Raw genomic sequence first — 15,064 nt, forward strand, 5'->3', positions numbered from 1 at the left:
AAAATAGAGAGAGGCTCAAGGTCAGAGGGAGGATAGCACAGCCTGAAAGTCACAGAATCAGTCCCAGAATCAGCCAGATTGGAAAAGACCTTCGAGATGGTCAGGTGCAACCTATCAGCCACCACCATCTGATCAGCTAAACCACGGCACCGAGTGCCTCACCCAGGCTGTTTTTGAAGGCTTCCAGGGAGTCCACCACCTCCCTGGGCAGCACATTCCAAGGGCCAATCTCTCTTTCTGGGAAGAATTTTTTCCTGACATCCAACCTGAACCTCCCCTGGCACAGCTTGAGACTGTGTCCTCTCCTCCTGTCACTGGGTGCCTGGGAGAAGAGCCCAACCCCCACCTAGTTCCAACCTCCCTTCAGGTAGTTGTAGACAGCAATGAGGTCTCCCCTGAGCCTCCTCTTCTCCAGGCTAAACACCCCCAGCTCCCTCAGCCTCTCCTCACAGGGCTGTGCTCCAGACCCCTCCCCAGCCTTGTTGTCCTTCTCTGGACACATTCCAGCATCTCAACCTCTTTCTTGAACGGAGAGGCCCAGAACTGGACACAGCACTCAAGGTGTGGCCTAACCAGTGCTGAGTGCAGGGCAGAAGCATTTCCCTGCTCCTGCTGGCCTCTCAAGGTCCCTCTGCAGAGCCCTCCTACCCTCTAACAGGTCCACACCTGCTCCCAGCTTGGTGTCATCTGCAAATTTACTGATGATGGACTCAATCCCCTCGTCCAGAGCATCAGTGAAGATACTTAACAGGATTGGGCCCAACACTGATCCCTGATCTCTGATCCCTGAATCCTGATGTCTGATCTCTGTTGTTTAAAAAGTTAAAAGCCAAGATGTAGGAATATAAAATGATGTCTCTTCCCCAAGCACAGTACACACTCAACACAGAGTGATTATGGTCCCATGAAACCATTTCCCTATTGTTAAATTATGAGTTGAAGCAAAAAGAGCTGGAGGAGGAACTAGATCCTCAAAGTTATTTAAAAACCTGTTTTCTTTTTTAATCACCTGGGTTGAACTTGGACCCTGAAATTCCTAGACAAAGATGACTGGTGTCAGAAAGTTACTTAAGGCTACTTAGTCTGTCTAACCTCCTAAGCAATGCTTCCTCGGCACAGATATTTGGCTGTGAATATTACTCTAATCCAATGAAAAGAACCAACATGGCTATCTCCTTTGATTCTAGATAGAACTTGTTCCTTGATTTCATGGTAATGAGAAGAGTTTCATGATTAATGCTACTCTGATCTTTTGTTCATGTGCTGCCTGTCATTCTGTCCTCTTTCTGAACTCAGGACAGCCAGGGCTGACCCTGCATCCTGCACTCCAGTTTGTTCACTTTCATGTATCCTTCTTACCTAAATCCCTGACAACTTCACATGTCATTGGAGAGCCTTTTTTTAATGGTCAGTTGCATACTTCCTAAGTCAGTCCTTGCGTTTGTGGATGATGGTGTTGGAAGGAGACTCTGGTTCAATGACTCCATTCCAATGGCTTCAAAGCTCTTCCTGACTTTCTACAGAAGACTCATGAGACTTCCACTCTATCTCTCTCCAGTTCCTCTGTGCACTTTTTCCAGGATGGTGCCCTTGTTGCCTTTCTTTCAGCATAGCAACACAATCAGCCTTTAATTTGTTTAGTCTGATTTTTCTGTTCATACTTGGAGGGCCATTTCTTCATGTTCTGACAGTAACTACTTTCTATAGAACTTCTCATTGTTTGCATTAACTCTCCTGATGTATTTCTAAAAAGCTACTACACCTTTCCGTATACCATACTGTAGTCTTCCAATAGAATTTGTTTCCTTTGGTGCATCTCAACTCGTTTTTTCTACCTCTTTCATCATGGAGCATGTCTTCTAATTTGTACCACACTTACTGCTCTTGCATTGCAGGTTCTCTTTTTACTGCTCTGCATTCTTCATATCACTACATTGACTCTACAGAGTGGCAGTATACTTGCAGACTTCTTCTGTGTGTAGCCATATCAGGACTTCAGAAAGAGAAATAACTGGCCCCCGAGAGCTGTCTGCACAGCTTCTCTATGTACAGCTCTAGCACATGGTGCTAATTCAGTCCTTCTGTTCCTGTTCAGTGTATTATCTTTTATTCCTCATACCTTTTCCATGGTGCTGCTCCCTAGGCAGGACTTTCTGTGGTTTCTATTTATCCCTTAGAGCTTTTCCTCTCCAAGTGTATCTTGACTCCACCTGAAGTTGAGAGTGTTTTCTCCTCCTAATCCTTGACGAGATTGTGGTTTGCCCTTCTCCTTGCTTATTCTACTGCCTTCCTATTTAACAGGGGACTGGGTAAGATAGAAGTTTGCATTTTGTCACCTTTGTATGAATTCACATCTCCCAGATGTTCTTTCGTATTCTTTTTGAAATGTAGGGGTTGCTGCTTTCTCTGGTTATGTGCCACATGTTTAGGGCGTGTGGCTGTGGTTGTGCAGAATCACAGAACCACAGAATGTTAGGGGCTGGAAGGGACCTCCAGAGATCATAGAGTCTAACCCGCCTGCCAGAGCAGGATCATCTAGGGCAGGCCACACAGGAATGCAGCCAGGTGGGTTTGGAAAGTCTCCAGAGAAGGAGACTCTGCAACCTGCCTGGGCAGCCTGTTCCAGTGCTCTGTCACCCTCAACATAAAGAAGTTCCTCCTTATGTTGAGGTGGAACCTCCTGTGTTCCGGCTTGTATCCATTGTTCCTTGTCCTGTTACTGGGCTCCACAGGAAAGAGGCTATTACCTTTATCTTCACACCCACCTCTCAGATGTTTATAGACATTAATCAGATCCCCTCTCAGCCTTCACAGAATAACAGAATCAGCCAGGTTGGAAAAGACCTCAGAGATCATCGAGTCCAACCTATCATCTCACACCACCTGACAACTAAACCATGGCTCCAAGTGCCACATCCGATCTTTTCTTAAACACCTCCAGGGACAGTGACTCCACCACCTCCCTGGGCAGCACATTCCATGGCCAATTACTCTTTTTGTGAAGAACTTTCTCCTCACCTTGAGCCTAAACTTCCCCTGGTGCAGCTTGAGACTGTGTCCTCTCCTTGTGTCGCTGGGTGCCTGGGAGAAGAGGCCAAGCCCCACCTGGCTCCAACCTCCTCTCAGGGAGCTGCAGAAAGCAATGAGGTCTCCCCTGAGCCTCCTCTTCTCCAGGCTGAACATCCCTCAACCTCCCCTCATATGGCTTGTGCTCCAGAGCCCTCCCCAGCCTTGTTGCCCTTCTCTGGACACGTTCAAGTGAAGACTAAACAGCCCCAGTTCTCTCAGCCTTTTTGCATAAGAGAGATGTTCAAGTCCTCCAGTCATCCTTGTAGCTCTCTCTTGTACTCTCTTCAGTAGTTTCCTGTCTCCCTTGAACTGGGAAGCCCCAAAAGGGATACAATATTCCCACTGTGGTCTCATCAGTGAAAGCAGAGTATGGATTGGCAAAAGTTGTTGTCTCTTGCAGTGTCTTTCAAAACCTTCCTATTAGTAGAAAGACTTAGTGTAGAGGGGCAAGGAAGCAAAGCAGCTGTTGGCTTCATGAAGTAGCCAGTGTGAGTAGGGTGAGGGTGTCAGCAGCACATCAGCAGCAGTTCTGCAGTTCAGTGTAAGAGAGCTTTTGAGTCTGTTCCAGAGTTTCATTTGGGCTCCCTTGCTAGTACTCAGTGTCCTATTTCCATTGTAAATAGGGCAGATACAGGTAGAGTCCTTGAACTTCTGATGGAGGAAATGGAAGTCCATTACCATAGTCCTAAGGCCGTTTCAATTCTGCAGCAATCGTGCCCTCACTAGGCACGACTTAGGGGGAAGCGCTGTACGAGTGCACAATCATTTCTTGATCTGTTTCTCAGCCTTACCAATACAAATGCAGAGTTTATACAACAGTTACTAAAGTGATTTGGAACCAACCAATAGATCCCAGTTGAATCAAGAGCAGGAGTGACTTGAAAGAGGTAGATGAAATGAACTCCTTAATCTACACATTCCTGGATGCTTCCAGAACGCAGTATCTTAAGGAAGCCTGACTGGTATTCAGTTGCCCCTGGACTGCCTTTCAAAGACAGCCTCTGCAAGAGATGCAGAGGTAGCAACACTGTGGTGATGCCTCGCAAACCACCCCCCGTGGAGCCGGGATGGGGGCGAAGCACAGGCAGGAGGGGTAAGGAGGAAGGCAGCTCCCCCCTTGCAAGGCCATGTCAGCTGGCACCTGGGCCCCTTCCCCCAAGGCACGTCAGGGGCAGAGCCCCAGGCCAGCACAAGCCTGGCCAAGGCAGAACCTGATGCTGAGTAGTTTCTTGCCCTTTTTTGGCAGGTGGAATATGATCAGTATGACACAGGACGTTTGGGCCATGAGCTGATATAAAATGGGTCTGCTAGAGAGCACGAGAGGCTCTTCCTGGGATTTTCTCCCCTGCATGTGTGGACTACATTGTGCAGTCCAGAAGGATTCCTGGAGAAACAGAGAGGCCAAAAGGACTCCCCACAACTGGAACCAGCATTGTGAGTGTGTTTGGAACCTGACTGAGTCTCCAGGGAATACCTTCTCTTGTTAGTAGTGCTTTTGGGTCCTAGCATTTCCCAAATACTGATCTGTAACCATTTGTAGCTGTTCCTGGACTCTGGCAGATATTGTGCAACCCAGCAACCAACCTGTACAGAAGATTTGTCTAAGTTTGTCTATAAGCTATGCAGGTGGCAGGATTTCTAAATTCATCAAATCATTTCTATTTTTGTGAACTTCCTGCCTGCACTCCTTTATCCCTAACAAACTCCATCATAAATATTACCTTCCTTAAGGGAAGAGTCTTTCCTGAGAGCCCCCAAACAGCAACTGCTGAGTTGCAGCCACACGACTCTGCTCAGGAGTTCCACAGCTCTTGCCTGGTCACTAGCAGAAGCTGCAGAGTTGGTGTTAAAGATTTGCCTTAAAATTTCAGGGTAGTTACAGTAATTCAGAGAAGAGAGTTTTGGAAAGTCTTCAAATTGATGTAGCAATTATAGGCCATTTTCTGCTTGTTAGGTGTTGGCTTATCTATACACAAGGTGCTTGTTGATATACACAAGTGCTGAGCTCATCCAGCAAAGCTCTGAAGTGAGTTCAGCTTCCAGGCTAGGAAAAGATTTTGAGTAGTACTGAGCTGCTGAAAGGTGGAATAAGTGTCTTGATATTGAGCCAGATTATGGCCTTTTAGGACCTCCTAAATAGATAGAATTTGAGCTAGATCATCCTTCTGCTTAGACTGTATCCTAAACTGGAGTAATTGCATAAGACCTATGAAAAGGTTTATTGTTCCTTCAGTACTTCTAATTAATTCTGTCTTAATTTTATTCACCTGACTGAAAAAAAGGAGAAAGAAAGCAAGAAAGAAAGAAAGAAAAAGGGGAAAAGTAAATGGAATAATAATACCATACTAGAAGGGTCTACCTAATTTGTTCATGTTGGGAGGGTTTTTTGGGTGGAGGAAATAGGAGGATAGCTTTATAAAAACATTTAAAATATAATCTAGATTCTTGCTTGCTCTGGGTGTGTCTGTACCACAGTCAGAATGTCTGGTGAGCAGATCAGTCGAGGGTACCTGTTCAGCTTTTCATCTAGCTGGCCTGGGGCATGGTGGCACAGATTTCTACGTGCATTGTACTATCCTTCCAAGACCTTTCGTAGTCATTTGTGTGCCTGCCCTGCTCTTACTCTTCATATTCATTTGGTATCACAGTCATGTGTCAGTGAAGTAATAAGAAAAACCCTTCCACTGATGAATTAGTGGAGTGTTGATTTGATGTAGAGATTACTAACAGATGTTTCATGTGTTAATAGCATCTCCTATTCATTCCATGGAAAATGAGAAGCTTGTGGAATATCATTTGTTTAGGTTTGTGTAACACAACAGAGCAGAAATACTCAAGGTAGAAGAATATTTTCAGGTGGCACCAGATAATTGTATACAGCTGCATGATGGAATGGCAGCTAACACAGTACTGCACCTGGATTTGTATTACTCTGTTTCTCAGTGTAGGTAATTGAACAAAGGAGAAGAGATGAAGTAAGGCAGGGCTGCAGGGATCATGTGCTAGTACTAGGACTCTACATTTTAGGAAAGCAAACTTCCAGTTCTTCAAGGACTTAGTAAATAGGACTCCATGGGAAATGGCCCTCAGGGACAACGGAGCAGAACAGAGCTGGCAGCTCTTTAAGGATGCTCTCTAGAGAGCACAAGAGATCTCAATGCCCACATGTAAGAAATTGGGCAAGGAGGGCAAGGGACCACCATGGCTGAGCTGTGACGTGCTGGTCAAACTCAAGGGAAAGTCGGGGCTACATAGGAAATGGAAGGAGGGACAGGGATCCTGGGAAGAGTCAAAAGCTGAGGCTAATGCAGATGCATTTGCTCTTAAGAATAACTGGAAACTCTGTGCTTGTCTTTGCAGAGCACAGAAGGCAAGCCACTTCTTAGTTTGGGCTCTGATGGGTGGCCATCAGTGGCTAAGTTTCCATCAATAGCATTGGGAGCACAACAGCTGTTTCTCAGTACCCAGTGTGTAGTTTGCCTGCACTCCAGAGGGGTTCATTCTGGACTAGCTTGAAACTGGTCCCACAGACTAAATGCTGGCTGGCTGTCAGCTAGTAGAAGATCTGGAAGAGCTCTGTTTTGTCAGCCTGGGCAGTTCATATCTCTACAAAAGTGTTTACAAGATGCAGACTTAGAAGGCCAAGCAGTGGAAGACTACTATGTGGGTATAGACATATTCCAAATTTTCCTTCCTTACCTCCCTTGGTATTTTCATGGAATATAATCACTCCCTTTGGAAAACTGTTTTACAAATCAATTAACCTTATTGCTATGAAATGCCTTTCGGTGTCCTGTCCAACTTCCTTCAATTGTGTCATACTTCCTAGCATCGTTTCATACAAGTGCTCTGCTTTCCCTAAGATGATTGTGCTTAAATCCATAGAAAACATTTATCTTCTGCACCAGATGTGATTATTTTCCATGTGTAGTTGTTGCCTTAAAAAATGTAAGTGATCAATATGAAAAGTAGTTCTATAGGATATCTAGATGTATCAGGTAAAGGCTGAGTGGCACTCCAGAGACTTCACACATAGGATCTTGTATTTCCTTCCAGAAATCTCATCCCATACTTGCATGATTTTTTGTTGTTTTCATAGGTTATTAAGAGCTGCCTTACATAATGATCATAATTGCCATTTACCTGGCTAACTCACTGTGCTGACCTCAAAAGCTATTGATGCCTGCTTGGGTTTTGTTCTTGTTCTTTTTCACATACGCAGGATACCTGCTTATGGTGTGCCTATTCCATTCTAAATGCTGCCACAGCAAGTTAGGATGGAAGCTGGTAAATCTTCGTAGAGCAACCAAGTGATTACTTCTACTCTGCACAACTGTGTTTATGTTTGCTGTGTACAAGCAGCATGAGGCATGAGAGACTTAGCTAATTATTCTTTTCTTTCAAGTGTCATGGGTTTCTGAATGATAGAGCACAAACCTCTGTGGCTTTTAGCAGTCTTTACCAGAATTTTATGCTACGTGTTCTTTTTAGTTTAGTGGTGGAAAACAGACCTCATCCTGCTTCTTTGGAAGAGAATATCACCACTTGAGTTCAGATCACCTGAAAGAACTCAGAGAATTGAAACAGATTGCTGGATGACATTATTATTATTCTTAAACTCTCCAAATTCATTCCTGCAAGTATTGTTTGTCTGTAAATCTCCAAGTGTTAAGAGACAAATTGACAACAGGAAGGTTGGTGCTTCAATGTCCCTGCAGGCATCTAAATCAAGCATTCAGATGTCCATGTATTCATACCTCACCTGTCAGTACTGAGAAGAAAACTCCTTTGGAGTTCTAGTTTCAAATTCCATAGCTATCTAAACTGATAATTTGCTGGTGCTCAGCAATTTGCTTCCAAAATGTGACCAGTGAGCTGAGCTGCAAGGAGCTGATTGAAGAAAAGGAGGAAAGCAAAACCGACAGGAACCAGGACTTCCTATGAAATACTCTCATCCCCTGTCATTCTTGGATAGATAACCTTTGACTTTACATACCCTTGTCATTCTTAGATAGATAACCTTTGTATAGGTAGGAGGAACCGGGACTGCCTGTGTAAACCTCTGTCATTTTCACATTGATATATTTCTGAATAAGATAAGAAGCATGGACTATATAAGTTTGTACTGAAATCTCTTCTGACACACAGGTCTTTTGGAGAGATCCTACCTGTGTCCAGCGCTGTAATAAAGGCATAATGCAAGAAACTTACTGAGTTTCTTGTCCTTCTCTAGATCATTTTGGCGACTGCGGCAGGACCACTCTGGCTGCAGGACCTGCTGAGGAACAGGACCTTACAGGGCGCCCCCGAGATATTCTTGAGGAGAGCTCCTCTACTCACCAGATCACCACAGGAACAGACAAGACTGCTGACGGAGAGAAGCTCTGCTTTTATAACAGGAGGGGTAGTATCCATAAGCTGCAGAGGGACGCCCTGTGCGGGAAAGGGGCATCTATTGCCACCCCTAGGGAAAAGAGCTCTTAGGTTGGGACCAGGGGGATCCCAAAGGACTTAAAATATTGTTTATATTTTAAGTGTGTGGGAGTGGGACCAGCGGGTTTCCTAAAGGACTTAAAGTATTATAAACATTGTTTATAATTTCAGTGTGTGGTTGAGTGTGTGTGACTGAGATGTAGAAAATCTACGAAGTGAGAGGGAGTCCCAATCTGCGGTTCTGTTTCTCCACGAGGAGGACAGCCAGAAAGGGGCAAAGCGAATGAGGGGATGGGAGTGTGGCCAATAATTGTATTTTTGGGACCGGTCATTTTGTCATTATTGTATTTGTTGTGTGTTGCAAAAAGCCAGTGTTGTGCTGTATTGTGTAGAATGGGGGGGAGACAAAGTAGTGAGATCCCAAAACATACCCCACTTGGTTGTATACTTGCCCACTGGGATGAAATTGGAGGCCCTCCAGGAGGGTCTACAAAACAACAGACCCTAATTAAATTTTGTACCTCGTGGTGGCCATTATATAAGTTAGGTGATGGAGAAAAACGGCCTGTAAATGGGAGCCTAGAGTATAACACTTTATTGCAATTGATGTTGTTCTTAAGAGGGGAAGAAAAATGGGAAGAGTTAATATACGCTGACATGTTTTTCTATCTCTGAGAACATCCTGAGCTTCAGAGGGACTGTGGTATAAGAGCTCCCTCAGATCCATTAGTTTTGGCCCTTGAAAAAAAAAATAAGGCTAAGAACAAGAGACAGGCACGCTTGAAAAGGTGTTGTTCTGCATGTAGCATAGGGCAGAGATGCCTTAAACTTGAGGAACCAAAAGACCTGCCTGAATTTTATCACCCTCCAGGAAAATTGCAAGGGGTAGTGACAGCAGGTCCAGGAGATAACACAGAGGGTCCTGGTAACAGCAGTGATTCTGATAATGACACTGCAGTTAGCTCCACAACCCAGGCTCTGGGAAGCCCAGTGGCAAGAAGGACCTGAAGACAACTAGTGACTGCCCCGGCTCCCCAGATACCCATTCAGGCCCCTCTGCGACAAGCAGTAGGGCCAGAGGGTGACCCAGTGTGGATTAAGGTACCCTTTGCAAGTCAGGATTTGGACAGCTGGAGAAAAAATATCATAATGACCAGACAGCTACTCATTTTCGATTTATGATCAGGCAGCATAACCCAGACTGGGATGATATCCAGTTACTACTGGAACAAATGACTGAAACAGAAAAACAATTAATTGAAAGACATGAATTGGAAGTGGCAACAGAAGGAATACAAACCTGGGGAGGGGGAGCAAATATAGGGGATGTGTTTCCACTCCACAATCTGGGATGGAGGGCAGGCGATGCCCTGAAAAGAACTAGACTGGAAGAGTACCAGGAATTTGTAGCCAGGGGAATTGAAAAAGCCATCCTGAAAGCAATTAGCTGGTCTGTATTATACTCAGTCAGACAAGGGCCTGGCGAATCACCCTCAGAATTCCTAGATAAACTGAGGGAGGTCATGAGGAAAAATACCTCTCTTGACCCTGGGTCAGAAGTAGGTACACAACAACTGGTATCACTATTCATCGGGCAATCTATTGGTGATATCAGAAAGAAGCTGCAAAAATTGGCAGCACTGCAGGAAAGTAGGGAGACTAAAGGGCCTACCAGGGCACGGTTGGAAAAGGATCAATGTGCGATCTGTAAGAAGAAAGGACACTGGAAAAGAGAATGTCCAGAAAGGAAAAGAAATTGGAATTTCTGGTTAATACAGGAGCAACCTTTTCAGTCTTAAATCAAGCCTTGTTACCTTTGGATGAGAGCTATGTTTCTGTGGTAGGGGCTACAGGTCAGACCGAGAAGGCGTATTTTTTTAAACCTCTTAAGTATAAATATGGTAAAACCTGGGGCTTACTTAAGTTTTTATATGTGCCAAATGCTCCAAAGTCATTATTAGGAAGGGACTTGTTAGAAGCATTGGGAGCTGAAATTAAATTTAATAAGAGGAAGGTAGAATTTAGGGTAAGGGAGGAACAGCTAATTGAGGTTTTAAGTCTTGCACTAATGAGCCCTCAATGAAAGGAAAACAAAATAATAGAAAGCATAAAAGATCAGGTATATCCTGGGGTTTGGGACACTGAGCACCCTGGAAGGGCCAAAAATGCCTTACCGATAACAATAGATCTTGAACCTGGAGCCCAACCAATCAGGATAAAGCAATATCCTTTAAGGAGAACAGACAAAGAAGGAATTTTGCCCATTATAGAAAAATTTATAAAATATGGGCTGTTAACAGAATGTGAATCATCATACAACACCCCAACTTTGCCCGTAAAGAAACCCACAGGGGGGTATCGGCTAGTACAGGATCTAAGGGCCATAAACAAAATCATGAGGGACATTCATCCGGTAGTAGCAAACCCATACACTCTCTTAACTCGATTGAGGACTGAGTTAGAATGGTTTACCCTCCTGGACTTAAAAGATGCTTTCTTCTGCCTACCTCTGGCACCTGAAAGTCAGTCACTGTTTGCTTTTGAATGGGAGAATCCAGAAACTAACAGAAAATGCCAACTGACCTGGAGAGTGTTGCCCTAGGGATTTAAAAACAGCCTCACTATTTTTGGAAATCAACTGGCAAAAGAATTGGAGAAGTGGGATCAGCCAAAAGGAGACGGAGTCCTGCTACAGTATGTAGATGACATCTTGATAGCAACTTGAACCACAGAAGAATGTGAAAAGTGGACTGTGAGTATGTTAAATTTTCTGGGACTTAATGGGTATCGAGTCTCCCCACAAAAGGCCCAAATAGTACAGCAGCAAGTAACTTACTTGGGATACGAACTGACTGTGGGACGAGTACTGGGCCCTGAAAGGAAGGAAGCCATATGCTCCATTCCACTTCCCAACACAGGAAAAGAACTCTGAACCTTCTTGGGAATGACAAGCTGGTGTAGGTTGTGGATTTATAATTATAGCCTGTTTGTCAAACCTCTTTATGAATTATTGAGAAAGTCTGGTAGGGCTCTGCAATGGAACGGAGAAGCTAAACAAGCCTTCCACACTTTAAAAAGGGAACTGATGAGGGCACCAGCACTAGGCCTACCTGACGTCACTAAGCCCTTTTTGTTATATTCCCATGAAAGTCAGGGAATAGCACTTGGGGTCCTCGCACAAACTTTAGGACCCCATCGAAGAGCAGTGCCATACCTCTCCAAACAACTGGATGAAGTAAGCAAAGGATGGCCAGGATGCCTGAGGGCTGTGGCTGCAGTCGCAGTCAACATTCAGGAGTCCCGCAAATTCACAATGGGACAGGAAATCACAGTCCTGGTATCACATGCTGTCTCTGCTGTGCTGGAAGCTAAAGGGGGACACTGGTTGTCTCCACAATGATTCCTTAAATACCAGGCTATATTAGTGGAGCAGGATGATGTGGAGATCAAAGTCACTAATGTTGTCAATCCAGCCTCTTTCCTCCAGGGAAGTAATGGAGAGCCAGTAATCCATGACTGTTTGGAAACAATCGAGGCCACTTACTCCAGCAGACCTTACCTGAAGGAAGAACCCCTGGAGATGGCAGATCATAACTGGTATACTGATGGAAGCAGTTTTGTGATCCAGGCAGAAAGAAAGGCTGGGTATGCTGTAACTACAGAAGAAGAGGTGATTGAGGCAGAAGCCCTACCAGGTAACACCTCTGCCCAAAAGGCAGAAATAATTGCTCTGACGAGAGCCCTAGAGCTCTCTCAAGGAAAAAGTGCAAACATATGGACAGACTCCAAGTATGCCTTTGGAGTAGTGCATGCCCATGGAGCCATCTGGAAAGAGAGAGGACTATTGTCAACCCAAGGAAAAGGCATTAAACATGCAGAAGAAATATTGAGGTTATTGGAAGCAGTACAGAAACCAAGCAAAGTAGCTATAATGCACTGCAGAGCACACCCAAAGGGAAACACTGGTCAAGAAAGAGGTAACTGGTTGGCAGACAAAACAGCTAAAACAGTGGCCAGGGAGGGAAAAGAGGTGGCAGAATTTGTTTTAATCCCAGATGGTAAACTGACAATTGAGCAAAAGGAACCAGAGCCTGTGTATAACACAGAAGATCAGAAATTAATTAAGGACCTTTTAGGGACTAGGATAGAGAAAGGATGGGCTAGGACACCGGATGGGCCTACTACCTACTAACCTCCTTTGGGCATTTGTTCAGATGGAACATGATAAAACTCACTGGGGAGCAGAAGCTCTGTATCAAAAATTGGTTCAGGAGTGCATAGCACGAAAACTGTACACCACTGTAGAGCAGGTAACTCGACAATGTGAAGTATGCCTTAGGGCCAACCAAGGTGGTGAAAGAAGTCAAGCTGGGGCAGATTAGTAGAGGAAATTATCCGGGACAACAGTGGCAAATTGATTGCACTGAACTCCCGAGAAAGGGAGGATATAGATATCTTTTGGCAGTTACTGACACCTCCTCTGGTTGGCCAGAAGCATTTCCTTGTCGCACAAAGAAAGCTCGGGAGGTTACCAAAACAATGTTACATGAAATAATACCCCAGTTTGGGGTGCCTGCTACTATTTCCTCAGACAGAGGATCACATTTTGTGGCCAAGGTAGTACAACAAATAAGTAAGATCTTAGGAATTGCAGATAATAAAAATTGGACAGGAGGTAAAACTCCCTTGGCCACAAGCATTACCAATTGCCCTGTTGCAAATTCGAACTAAGCAAAGGACTACAGAGAAGCTAAGTCCATTTGAAATTCTATTTGGAAGACCCTACGTGGTGGGAACAATGAATCCTTCCGAACCAGGGCAGTTCAGAGAAGAGATGCTGAATAAATATGTCCAACAGATTTATAAGAATTTAAACATGATTAACAAACAAGTGATTGGAACCAATGTGAGGGGACTAGACAGACCAGTTCATGATGTAGAACCTGGAGATTATGTATATGTTAGATCTCTTTCAGAAAATCCCCTGGAACCCAAGTGGACAGGACCATGTCAAGCGTTGCTGATATCTTTCACAGCCATGGAAATCACAGAGCAAGCTGCTTGGATACATCACATGTGAGTAAAGAAGACAAAAGGCACCCCTTGTAAAGCAGAAGAGCTGGGAGATTTGAAGTTGAAAATAACTCATCAATAACGTTTACTTATTTGCTGTTATTTAAAATAATAATAGTGGGAGCATGGGATAATAACTTGTATGTACGAGTAATACATAACTTCAGGGTTTAAGCTAGAATCATGTTGGTTATGTACCAATCTCCCAACTGATCAACAGATTTTCAAACCTCAGGGAGAAGTTAACCTTGTGGATGCTCAACATTTTCTGGCTTAAACAGTTATTAGTAGGAATTGTAATGATTGTCATATTAATAGTATTAATAGTAGTCTTGATTAAGGTAATTATGTGTATTGGAAAGAGTGATGTGAAATCATATCAGAGGTATAAAAATGATAAACGTAGGCATGAGTTGGAAACTGGAAATTATTTTAAGAAAATATACTACTGGATGGAAGAAAGGGGGGAATTGATTGAAGAAAAGGAGGAAAGCAAAACCGACAGGAACCAGGACTTCCTATGAAATACTGCCATCCCCTGTCATTCTTGGATAGATAACCTTTGACTTTACATACCCTTGTCATTCTTAGATAGATAACCTTTGTACAGATAGGAGGAACCAGGACTGCCTGTGTAAACCTCAACATATCTCTGTCATTTTCACATTGATATATTTCTGAATAGATAAGAAGCATGGACTATGTAAGTTTGTACTGAAATCTCTTTCGACACACAGGTCTTTTGGAGAGATCCTACCTGTGTCCAGTGCTGTAATAAAGGCATAATACAAGAAACTTACTGAGTTTCTTGTCCTTCTCTAAGTCAGAGCCTGTCTGAATCAGTGCCTTAGTTGTGAAAGCAAGGTATATGCAGCAGGGATGCTGATGTTTCCTGTGCCTTAGTGATAAGCTGAGGAGAAAAGAGCTGCCAGGAAAGATGGCTTTCAATGGTTTGGCTTCAAATAGTTTGCAGCAGTATTGGAGCTCCTGGAGTCCCACCTCCTGCCTTTTCTAAGGGATTTCTGTTCAGGTTTGCATGCTCAATAACTGGCTAGTCTCGGCAGAGACTTTCGTGATGGAGCTGTTCTCTTCTGAATGAAGCATTCATTAGAGAAGGGGCTTGAACTCAGTTCTCCCTCATCAAGGGCAAACCCTAACTGTGGAACTATGGAATTCTTATGTGTTTGCTGCGATTCAGGGTACCTTGGGATTCGTGATGGTGCCAGGGAGGCACACAAGGCACACTAGGAGAGTACAAGGATGAGCAGAGAGTCTGTAAGCACAAGCTAAGAGTGGAAAGCAAGTGTTCAGGTGCCCTTTAGTTAAAGGGGTTTGAACCTCTGCTTTCTGCTATCTCATGTGTGCATGGGAACCAGCGAACGACCAGGTGAAACAAAAATTCCATCCAACATGTTTTGAAAGAGTTGCTGCTGCTGCTGCTTACTTTTTAGAGGAAGCTCAGGACTCTGTTAGAGGAAGTTTCAGAGTT

The sequence above is a fragment of the Indicator indicator genome, chromosome 6 (assembly GCF_027791375.1).
Source record: "Indicator indicator isolate 239-I01 chromosome 6, UM_Iind_1.1, whole genome shotgun sequence".
Taxonomy (NCBI): domain Eukaryota; kingdom Metazoa; phylum Chordata; class Aves; order Piciformes; family Indicatoridae; genus Indicator; species Indicator indicator.